The 12975-nt window shown below is 39.0% G+C and overlaps 1 pseudogene; it reads left to right on the top strand.

Moving 5' to 3' along the window:
• The window catches only part of LOC133654406 (histone-lysine N-methyltransferase PRDM16-like), a 751541-nt pseudogene that overhangs the window by 11615 nt on the left and 726951 nt on the right, over window positions 1-12975 (top strand).

Raw genomic sequence — 12975 nt, forward strand, 5'->3', positions numbered from 1 at the left:
CTCCATCTTTCTGCCCTAGTCACACACTAGAACCCCCCCAACCCCCGCCCACACCCCTTCCCTCGCCTCCTCTCGCTCAGTTCTGCGCTCAAGTCGTCTCCCTCTGGGAAGAGGTGCATGAGATGTTGGCTCGGCCATACATCTCTGTCAAAAGCTCTATGAATAAATTAACCTTTTAAAGATTAGTCCACCCTAATACCTCAGGGTTTTTTAAACAGAAGAGCGGACACCCCCCACCCCACCCCACGCCCCCTATTCCCTACCCATTGCACACCAAGCTTGGAGTTATTAGAAGAGCAAAAACTTTAAAGGCACAGACATCTTTGTTTCCTTAACACACATATTCATTATATGTATTATACTAATTATTTTCAAGCCTAATATTTGTTTGAATCTTTTTCCCCTCTTAACATGGTGTTACAAAAAAGATCAATTAGAAAAATACATAATGTTGTATATAGAGAACATACAAGCCCTTTATTTATTGAATCACAAATATTGAAATTTGACGATTTGGTGCATTTGCAAACAGCTAAAATGACGTACAAAGCAAATTATAACCTGCTAGCCAAGAATGTACAACATTTTTTCTCAACAAAAGAGGAGAAATATAACCTTAGAGAAAAATCTAATTTAAAACATTTGTATGCTCGTACAACACTTAAAACCTTTTGCATATCAGTATGTGGAATTAAATTATGGAATGGATTAACCAAATAAATCAAACAAAGCACCAATATGATTCAGTTTAAGAGACTGTTCAAACTACAAATGTTCACAAATTACACAGAACAAGAATTATGATGAACATCTTAAAACCTGTTTTTTTTTTTATTGAGAAAGATTATTTTTGTACTTAATATTTGTTTACTTACTATGGTATAATATTTGCTTATACACACACCATAATACCCGTATGTTGAAGCACAGTACGTCTGACTATGGCGGACAATCCATCAAGCGGTGCGGCTTTGTTGCTTACCAAAGTTGTACTAAAACTTTTTGACAGATTTTAGAGTGTAGTGTGTAATTTTCTGTATTCTCAAATAAACATTAAGGTTTTGGGCTTGCTTGCTAACCTGTACTTGCTAGTGTCATTTATTGAACAGGCGTCAACCATCAGGCAACACGTATCTCTTATGTGTCACTGCCATCTACTGGTCACACTTATCATTACACCATGTACCAAATAAAATTGCTTCGAGGTCGGTAACCACAACGAGAAGGAATACGTACATTAGGCGCACCGGGCTATAAGGCGCACTGTTGATTTTTTTAGAAAATGAAAGATTTTAAGTGTGCCTTATAGTCTGAGAAATATGGTACTTTTTTCTTAGCACAAAACTAAGATCTTGGCCAGAAAAGGAGTGAGACAGCATTGATGTCATAGAATCTCTTAAATCACAGTGTCCAATCAGATTTCTATAAATGGGGTTGCTAGAATAGGTTGTGATATATTTATTTTTGCTTGGTGACGTTCAAAGATGTTATTTAAATCACATTGACAAACTGTGACTGAGCTGAGATTCTTAGTGATGCATGAGAAAAACACTACACATTAATTCATTCATGCAGTCTGGCTTTGATTGCAGTTTCAGTGTATAGATTGCGTTAATGACCCACCTCATTTCCTTAAATGACTGCTATGGCCATCATTTAAAATCTCAAATGAACATTTTCATTGTTACAATATGTTTAGTACATGCTGTAGTATACATTCTCTATAGACTGTGCCCCGCAGGAAGGCACAACTTATTTGATGCATGACAAATCGTCCATCAGCAGTTTACTGCCAGATGCGTGTATTTGTTATTGAAAAGTGGGTTCTTGGATGTCTTCTCTCAGCCTCAAGCAGACAGCTTTTGGATGGCAGCCTTTTTCAATGTTACAATGATTTCGTCAAAGCGTCATGAGAAAAATACATTTGACATAACAGGCTTCTCTTGCACCATATTTCTGACTTTTTGAAGAACACCTAGTGTAGACATATACAACTTCCATTGCGGGGCAATGCATGTTTGTCATTGTTAAGCAACTGTGAGAAATTATGTTTCGCTAAAAAGCACTTTTTTTCTCTAAGTTGAACAAAACAGTGGTCTCTTGTTGGCAATTGGGCCGAGTCTATCCACCTTGGTTTTCCAAACAAATCAAGATAATTATGAAGAACAGGTTTTAGGTTGAAATTCCTCGGAAAATAAACCATTCGTGACTTAGAGAATATGACATGTATTGGCTATGTCACTGGTTTTAGGTTTCCCTCTCGGGACCGGCAGAGGCGTCTCTTGGACTTCCTGAACTCTAAATTGTGCCAGTTTGTGTACTACAGACTTGGAGGTCTTCTCCTTCTTTATGTTGTCCTTTTTTGGGGGGTCATTTAAGGGAGGGGTGAAGGACAAGAGTTTCCCCATTTTGCTAATCCTTGCTGTCTTAAGTCTACCATGTTTAACCTCATCACTCAATCTTCATTTAGCCGGGACAGTCTTAGCCAAGCACTCCTAGACTCATTTATTTCTGTAAAGACAAGCTTGGCAATGGAGAACTTCCAGTAAAATGCCATTGCCTCAGCCACTGACCCAAACAGGCATGGTAGCTAATTTAATTTCTTTTAGACGAGAGGAGGAAGCAGTAATGTTTCTACGACCACAAAAAAAAAAGTCTGCCATCTTTGGATTTTTTGGCCACACACACATGATCCTTTGAATGTGTTTTTCCCCCTTGACCCAAGAACGGTATCTTGTGATTAGAGGAAGAGGTCTACACTGACCTTGGTGCAAGACTTTAATGACTGACTGCCTGTGACTCAGATACTCAAAACACCTCCTCCCTTACAGAACAAAGGCCAACGTGGCACCGTGGCAGCACTTTATAATATTATATATATTTTCTTATCTTTGGGGTTTATGGCCACGGTGGTTAATGGTGAAGTTAGTCTGTGTTTGTGTAATTAACTTAGGTTACAGATGATCATCTTGAAAGGTGATAAAGATAAGTATGGTCATGCAAATGTTTCTGTGCCAGTCTTCCAAACTCAGAAAACAACTATAGATCCTTCCTTTTCATGGGTGTTAGAGACGGTTCTTATTTTAGATCAGTAGAGGGCTCCAGAGATCACAGATAGTCCCGGCCAAATAGCACAGCCCAGCTTTTGGTGAGTTGCCCTGCCCGGTCACTCTTTGCCAGACCCACAACAGCAGCCACAATAGTCCACATATGGAAATGCTTGATTTGATATAGTGTCATTTTACTTTACAGAAATGGGTGTATGCATGTTCTCCCCTCTGTCTCCAGCCCACCACTGTAACCCACCAAGAAATAAATCTGGTGTTCCAGCCTGTGTTACTACAGGAAAAAAATAATATATCTTTGGAACGACATATATACAATCCAAAATTAAAAAATGGAGCAAGTTAAGTTACAATTCTAAGTATTTCACTACACCTTTTTTGTGGATGTGTCCAGTCTGCAACCTTAACTATCAGGAGACATTTTGCTGCCTCTTTTTTGCGCGGGTCACTGCTGCGCACCTTTTACGACACTTTGATGGCTTCTATGCTGTCGTTTGCTGGGGGGGTTAGCATGGTCAAAGACCGGAGCAGACTTAATAAACTGATTAAGAGAGCTGACTCCGTCCTAGGCTGCCCACTAGACAGCATTGAGGAGGTGGCTGACAGAAGAATGCTGACCAAGTTAACATCCATAATGTCCAAACCATCTCACCCCATGCACGGCACTGTGGAGGCCCTGAGTAGCTCCTTCAGCATTAGACTGTTACATCCACATCCTTTTTACCCACAGCCATAAGACTTTACAACACACTTATGTGATTACTATGATGTTTTTTTGTGGTGTGCAATACCAGTGTTAGTGCTTTTTTGTTGTATTGTATCTTGTATCTATGCTATTAGTGAGTAATATGTAGTATTTATTTCTATTTTTTGTTTTTCATTACGCTCTACTTCTGTTACCATATGTAAAAACCTGCACTGCAACCAAGTCATTTCCCCATTGTGGGATAAATAAAAGTCTATCCTATCCTAAAAGAAAAATAGTATAGAGCCGCAAAACGCAACACAGCTTATAAACTTTTAAAAGTTTTCATCTTTTTAATTTTTTTATTTTAAAGGAAAAGCAATCTGTCGGTGTAAAATCAAGCTCTTTTTTCCTTTTTCTGTTTTCTTTTTGGCAAGTATTCATGGTTAGCTTACCTAAGGGGTTGCACATTCGTGAATTTGATTGATTGATTGAAACTTTTATTAGTAGATTGCACAGTGAAGTACATATTCCCTACAATTGACCACTAAATGGTAACACCCGAATACGTTTTTCAACTTGTTTAAGTCGGGGTCCACTTAAATTGATTCATGATACAGATATATACTATCAAATATATACTAACATCATAATACAGTCATCACACAAGATAATCATCAGAGTATATACATTGAATTATTTACATTATTTACAATGCGGGGTGTGGGATATGGAGGAAGGGGGGGTTAGGTTTGGTTGGTATCAACACTTCAGTCATCAACAATCAGCATCAACAATTGCATCATCAGAGAAATGGACATTGAAACAGTGTAAGACTGACTTGGTAGGATATGTACAGCAAGTAGTGGACATAGAGAGAGAGAGAGATCAGAAAGTATAATAAAAAGTGTCTACATTTGATTATTTACATTTGATTATTTACAAAGCTGAACTGAACTCACAGGCTTCCAGTCTCTTTTACTTGCCTTTCTTGCGCCTCAGAACCCAGCCTGTGCGCGTTCACGGCCTCACAGACAGTTGGAAACTATATAACTCTTTTTAAAAATGTAAACTTTTCTTATTTCGGGGTTTAAAAAATGTGAGGGAGCCACAACAAGGAGGCAGAATAGCCGGGTTACAGACCCCTGTTATAGTGCAACCTTTTATAAGTAACTTAGTGTATCAGTGTTGAAGTATATCTGCACCTTAATAAGGCACTGTCAGATAGGTATTATTTTAGCTTAATAATTTCAGCGATGTACAGTAGCATCTGCTAAATCATATCGATGGAAAAAACATCTGATAAAGCTTCTACATTAAACAGGTGTGATACGGCAAAACAAATGATCACAATTCATTTTTTCATGTCATCCGATTTTGATAAATATCACAACAATTCATATTGTTTTTAAGGTGCCAGTTTTAAAGCATTTGTCTTAAAACACTTTTTTTGTTTTGTTATTAACATACTGAGTAAATAAAGCAAATTAAATGAGAAAAAGCAGAACTATGTACCAATAAATGCCTTAAATTTGCATGCTTTCAAATCAGTCAATCAACGTTTATTTAAACAGCTGTTAATCGCAAATTCAAAGGGCTTCACATTCAGACAAGGAAAAACTGAAAGACCCCACTTGGGGTAAAATAAGAAACCTTGAGAACAGATTGCGGATATAGGGACCCACCTTCAATGGTTAAACAAAAAAAAAAACAGACACAAGAATGAACCAGTTATTATTTCAACACTGGGAGCCAAACTGTAGTAGAAGCTGTCAAGTTATGATTAACTTACCAATGAACATGTTTGATGTGGTTGCGTTATCAACTGCCAACTGGCTAGCATTAGCAGTAATAGCACAATGTTTTTCACACGGCTTTTGGACGACAATTAGTCATTACATTTTTTTAAAAAAAAGCACATTACCTGATATGTAGCAGTAATTTGGTAGCTGTATTTCTGTATTTTGGTGTTAGTTTTGGAGTTTGTCTGAGGTGGCCCTTCGAGGTCCGAATGACAGTGTCCCGGAGGCAGACAGAGAACTAGCCCGAGAAGGGTGCAGGACTTCAGGCTCCATAGAGGTGAGTGCTTGTGAAGTGCTTGGTCCCTGTCAACACGATTTCCCCTAAACAAATATTCCTTCTCCTCACGATGACAGCATTTCAGTCATTTCCAGGACTTTCTGCGTTTGAAAGTAGATTATGTTTTTGTGAACTGATTCCGTAATTTGTTCCGCGATTCTGGAAATCTTAGAGCCTGGATAACTCTAAGTCACGGCTGCCCTACTCCACACGTTTAGCTTTTAAGTTTTAGGTCATTCTGTTCATATCAATGATTCTGTTTACTTCTGCATTATTAAGGTCGACTCTAACTGGCTGTTGAACATGTTTGATCGAGTTACTATATGTTCACAGCTCATCACTATAATCGACCTGAAATTCATCACGATCATCGATTACAGTCATATAATCGCCCAACCATAGGTGTGCCTAATACCTTGGTAGATGTCTGGCCGATAATCATGAAGCACATTTTCCCCAAGTATCTAGGATTGAATGTACTACATATTTATCAGTGCTGATATTATTAATTGCTACGTTTCGGACTCTGACATGTACAAATCTAATCCTCTGTGACCACCCTGAAGGAATACAACTGTCACGAGGATTGTTTGTGAACAGGACGGCTATCTGTTACCTTTTACAAATAGTACCTGAGTTCTGTCTGACTGAACAAATGGACCTGTCCTGCGCCTAAGCAGGACAAAGGCACCCTACTCCAATGCAGCTGCAGAAGACCAGCAAAAAAGTGTTCAAATGTTTCCTCCGCCCCAAAGTCTGGATTAGTTCCCCTGACTCTCACACTGCTTGAGACCTCAAGAGTCTGTCACCTTTTCTGTCATGCTCGGCTGCCTGCAGCCCATTGGCCGGCAGCAGATTTATTTCTCCCTGTCAGGACCAATAGCGTGGCGATGTGGCTCAGCCCACTGTTTAGTTACAGTGACAAACATGCTGATTAGAGAGGCCCAGATGATGGATGGCTCCTCGCCGTGGAGCGACCAGAGTTTTTAGCGGGTCATAATAGGCCTGACACTGTGCAGCCCTGCTCTTTCTTTCGGTCCTCTCCTGCCGGATGGGCCCCTCCCCCACAGGTCACACTCAAAAGGTCAGGAGTTAATGGGCCAGCCTTTGCGTCCTGCCGCCAAATCAAAATGACCCTGTTTGGATTCATATTTGTAGACACTCCATCATCATCACGGCCACTGCGACACATCTATTCCCTCCTTGCCCATGGCCTTTCCTCATGCCACCGCCAGCTCCCGCATAGGTAAAGCGGGAGGGAACACAACCCTGTTGGCTTATTTAAACTGCTGAGCCTTCTTGCTCACTTTTGTGCCTCTGAGGCGCCCATGTGCACAACACACACAAACATGCACACTATTCCCTTCAATGCAGGATTTTTTTATATACTTGTATTGAATTCTTTTTCCTTGCAATTGGATTGAGCGTGCAGCCTCTAGAGTGTGTCGGGAGGGTTCAGCATTTAAAGCCATGCTTGGGAGAATATTCTATCTGGAAATATAGTGAGTGGAGGTCTACTGCACACTGACCTGCAGTCTTTGCTTCTAAATCCTCAGGGAGTGTTGTTAAACAAAGAGCTGAAGCCAAGCCACAGCTAGCTCACCAACACTTAATAATAATAATAATAATACCTGGGATTTATATAGCGCTTTTCTAAGTACCCAAAGTTGCTTTACATGTAGAACCCATCATTCATTCACACTTGGTGTTTCGGATGCTTTTTGCATGGAGTAAGCAATGACAATCATATTACATCTTCTTAACCGACAAGTGAAAGGAAATTAGCAATTGAAAAAACAATGCATGCCAGGCTATGCTGTTGATTCCCTGTCCTGCAGAAGGTGGTAGTCTACAGCAGTTGTCCCCAACCACCGGTCCGCGGCCCAGTACCGGTCCGTGGACCGATTGGTACCGGGCCGCACAAGAAATAAAATTTAAAAAATTAAAATATTTTTTTTTTATTTTTTATTAAATCAACATAAAAAACACAATATATACATTATATATCAATATAGATCAATACAGTCTGCAGGGATACAGTCCGTAAGCACACATGATTGTATTTCTTTGTGACAAAAAAAATAAATAAATAAATACTATAACTCCTCCCGGTCCGTGGGACAAATTTTCAAGTGTTGACCGGTCCGCAGCTACAAAAATGTTGGGGACCACTGGTCTACAGTACAGAGTGGGTGGAGTGTTTTCCCTTAATCCTTAACCTAATTCTATACAGAACCAATTTCATCCCCCTTTTTTTTGCTTGGTGAAGTTAAAGTGCAACAGCAGAAAAGAACAACAGAGGGAACAACATTTCCAAGCTATAAGTCTTCATGTTTAAAAGCTCAGGCCAGGCAAAAACACCAGCTCCGATTGCAGAGAAGTTGTTGGACTAAAGTATTGACACGCAAACGTTGCCATTACTTTCTTTTACCTAAGCGGTTTTATGTTTTAGGAGCACACTATTTGGTCCTGAATTACTTGCACCCTCTGCTGTTTGCTACCCATTCATGTAATCCAATATTGTCTATATATGTATGTGTGTATGTATACATGTGTGTGTATATATGTATATGTATTCATATGTGTAAATAGATATGTATGTATGTAAATAAATATGTATGTACATGTATTTACATATGTATATATATATTTATGTATTTATATATGTATATATGTATACATGTATATGAAACGTGTATTTATGTATGTATATATATACACCATATATATATATATATATATATATATATCCAATATAATAAATAACCATTTCAGGTGACTACCTCTTGAAGCTCATCGAGAGTATGCCAAGAGTGTGCGAAAAAGTAATCAGAGCATAGGGTGGCTATTTTGAAGAAACTAGAATATAAAACATGTTTTCAGTTATTCCACCTTTTTTTGTTAAGTACATAACTCCACATGTGTTCATTCATAATCTATAATGTAAATAGTCGTGAAAATAAAGAAAACGCATTGAATGAGAAGGTGTGTCCAAACTTTTGGCCTTTACTGTATATGAATGTATCTTTCTATATATATATCTATCTATCTATCTATAGATATAGATATATACATAACATTATCGACATGGCAAAAACATGCCTTCTTAAATATTAGCATTAGATCGCTCAAATTATACTTGAATGACAGTAATCCTAATGATTGGAAATTGACAAATTGATTTATTATGCCCATCCCTTTTGGGCATTAACTATGAAATTTTAGGATAAACACAGCAAACGCTAAGTCTTGATCCGCCACTTTTTTGGTAATGTGAGCTAGCAACTTAGTGTGAAACGGCATCTCTGAATAAATTGGGACGAGAGGAGCCAGATGTTTAAGCTGCTGGGCGATTTTACATATGCGGCCGGTCAAATCCTTCGAGATGGATCTGACTTAGCATTGCGGGGTTTAGGTCCTTGGGGCCACCTTTTTCCTGGAACATCAAGATGTTATAGCCAGAGGCATGTGTGTATGCGTAGCGCAGAGGAAGTGCACCTCCATTTGTATTCTTTTTTTTTTTTTTTTCAAGCAGATTCTTGGTTGCATTAATAACTTCTAACTAAAACATTCATAAAGTGTTATTGGATTTTTAGCAGTGAGGTTAAGAAGTGTGACCTTTCGTGTCTGAAGGCTGCCATCCCCTCTCTTGTTGCCTCCTGGCCTCTGCCTCTCTTCTCTCTGTTTGGACGCTTCAGTGACATCACACCGGCTCTGCTTCAAATTGGATGCAGAGAGTGAGAAGTTCAGCAGTAGCCAACGGCCATGAATATTTTTCCATTTATTGGGGGAGAAGGGAGATGCAGTGGGGGTGGTGTGGGACATGCAGACCAAAAAAGGGGGCAGAATACATTACAAGATAAGTAATCAAAATAATTCCGTCCATTTACGAACATGCTTTGATCAATCTCATGGCTAGGTAAACTAAACTGAGCTAGGCTGGAGACCCTCCCAAAGACACCTGCTTTTTATGTTCATTTATTGTCAGAGAGGTGTCGAGAATGGAGTACAGGCAAGCAGTGTAAAGGTTGTGCATGCGGTTTGACGTTCTGCTTGTGTTCCCAGATGTAAGAAGAATAAAGAACTGTCAAACTTAATGCTTTGTTTTACGTTCAGTCGCAGTTTCATGTAAAACGTATACATTGTGTTATGCTGTATGTGCTTGCTAAGTGAAGCTTACTGTTTTTAAACTTTTGTTTCAGAAGAATTTGGTTACCCATCGATTGATGTATTTAATCTTAATTTGTGGTGAAAATAGATCATGGTGGCCACATTAGTGATATAGTCAGACAAAGTGCTAAGTCACCATAGGCTACAGGTTGGGTTTTGATGCGAGGCTCAGTTTATCCTGTCACCACGCCAAACCATCTGTGCAGACCAGAAGGAAACAAAATTTTCTCTTCCCCAATCCTTTACAAAACAGAAAAACTGGCAGGTTTAATCATCAGGAGGATTTAAAACCCGAAAAGAAATCCTTAACTGTGACTTCACACTTTTCTGGGCAATAGATGGAAGCGCAACACTTATGACATCTGTGACACTTCCGCTCTTTTGGGAATGTGTTCTACAAGATGTTGTAGAACACATTCTTCACCGAGAAGTACATTTGCAAGGTCAATGGTCACTGACCTAAGAGAGGGGCTGCTGGCTCACAATCTGTTCTAGTCTATTGTAGGGCTGCAACAACTAATCGATTAAAATCGATTATAAAAAATAGTTGGCGATTAATTTAGTCATCGATTCGTTGGATCTATGCTATGCGCATGCGCAGAGGCAATTTTTTAAAATGTTTTAAATTTAAATTTGTATTTATTTATTTATTTTTTTAATAAACCTTTATTTATAAACTGCAACATGTACAAACAGCTGAGAAACAATAATCAAAATAAGTATGGTGCCAGTATGCTGGTTTTTTTTCAATAAAATACTGGAAAGGATAGAAATGTAGTTTGTCTCTTTTATCCGATTATTAATCGATTAATCGACGTAATAATCAACAGATTAATCGATTATCAAATTAATCGTTAGTTGCAGCCCTAGTCTATTGCAAATTACCGGTTGTTGATTGATTAATGACTAACATCACATTGGCATACTTTGTCTGCAATGTCTGGCATATAAATCTTTTGAGTGTAGAAGAACGTCAGTCTGCATGTTCTCCCTGTGACTGCGTGGGTTCCCTCCGGGTACTCCGGCTTCCTCCCACCTTTAAAGACATGCACCTGGGGATAGGTTGATTGGCAACACTAAATGGTCACTAGTGTGTGAGTGTGAATGTTGTCTGTCTATCTGTGTTGGCCCTGCGATGAGGTGGCGACTTGTCCAGGGTGTACCCCGCCTTCCGCCCGAATGCAGCTGAGATAGGCTCCAGCACCCCCGCGACCCCGAACGGGACAAGCGGTAGAAAATTATTTACATCAAAATATTGGCCAAAAATGGTATGACCAACTCCAATCTAATAATGCGTTGATTGTAGTGCTGTCAAATAATATTTTTTTTAAATAAGATTAATCATATTGTTGAATTTGGATTAATCATGATTAATCACTTGCACAATTTATCCAATATTTGGACACAAAGCAGAGTGTCATCCAGGACCATTTGTATTTTTTTCTACTCAAATGTACAATAATTATTTGCTCAAAATCTGATAACAGTTTTATCTAAAATCCAGTCAGAGTTTATCTTGAAGTGAAATTTTCCTTACGTTGATCAAATAGAAAGTCTTTCCACCTTTCAAGTCACCCTTTGTGTTTAAGGTAAAGGAGCATCCATCCATCCATCCATTTTCTACTGCTTGTCCCTTTTGGGGTTGCGGGGGGTGCTGGAGCTTATCTCAAAATGAATTTTACGTCATTAATGCAATCATTTTATGTGATTAATCACATGAGCTAACTTATTTTTGACAGCCCTAGTTAATCCACTTGCACATCAGAATGCCTAAGAAAATCTAAAACACTTGTTGGTATATGTTGTCTAGCCATGTATTTCTAGAGCAGACCTGGGCATTCTGCGGCCCGCAGGCCACATCCGGCCCCTTTGTGCGTTCCTGTCATCATAAATTAAAAAATAAATTTAAAAAAGTATCTATGTCGAGTGTGCAATACAACGGTGCTGCTTTTGTTTTGAAAAGCGTTATTTGTATTACTTCCGTGTGGACGTATGCGCATGCGTGATTGTGAGTGAATGTGAACAGCTGCAATCACAAATTACAAAATAAAGTTGAAAAAACATCTATGTCGTGCGCACAATACAACTGTGCTGCTTTTATTTTGAAAAGTGTTATTTATGGGCGTATGTCCGTGTGTAACCTGTGAGTGAAGGTGCACAACGACAAGTGATGCACGGTTTACACCCGAGACGCTAAAAAGAGAAAAGTTGATGACGAATGGCGTGTTTTCAACAAGACAGGGACTGCCAAGCAACGTTCCCTCTAAGGTGCGCGCCTGCGCAATTGCGCACTGCTCAAGCGTCCTCTGCGCACAGCAAATATATGCCGCGCACCAAATCAAATCCCATCTGAATTCTAAACAAAATAAACACATTTATTCTGTGTAATTTTGCAATGCAACTTTGAGTGACAGTGACAACAAGCGGCCCTAACGGTGTTCATCAACACCGTTCAATTGAACACCGTTCAATTATTGTAACGTCTATCGAGATGCTTCGAGGCCAGGAATTATATTGATCGCTTTATTGAGCAAAACTGTTTATATTTGGCCATAACCACACCAAAAACATGAGTAAAACACTTCTATCTCGAAAAACTAGTCATTTTCTGCCGTACAAACCAGGCCAAAACCAACTTGTCACCTGTCACCAACACGCATACCACTAAACCACTGGTGCGTTTATGGCCACACAAAAAGTTGGACAACTCAAACACCACACAAAGTTACACTATGACTGTTCAGTCATACGTGTGCTTATTCTACTGTCATTTATTATTAATGTTTATTTATATTAATCATGGAATGCTGTTACTAGAGAAAGTTACAGGATTGCACACTTCATCCTATGCTTACATTTCATTGTGCAACATGAGGATTTTTAAGGGGAACTAAATGTGATCTCTGAAAGGGGTACACATGATTTCCAAAGCAGTGATTTTGGTATAAAGTTAAGTTAGGTTAAATGACAGTATTA

Source organism: Entelurus aequoreus, linkage group LG07 (assembly GCF_033978785.1).
Source record: "Entelurus aequoreus isolate RoL-2023_Sb linkage group LG07, RoL_Eaeq_v1.1, whole genome shotgun sequence".
Taxonomy (NCBI): domain Eukaryota; kingdom Metazoa; phylum Chordata; class Actinopteri; order Syngnathiformes; family Syngnathidae; genus Entelurus; species Entelurus aequoreus.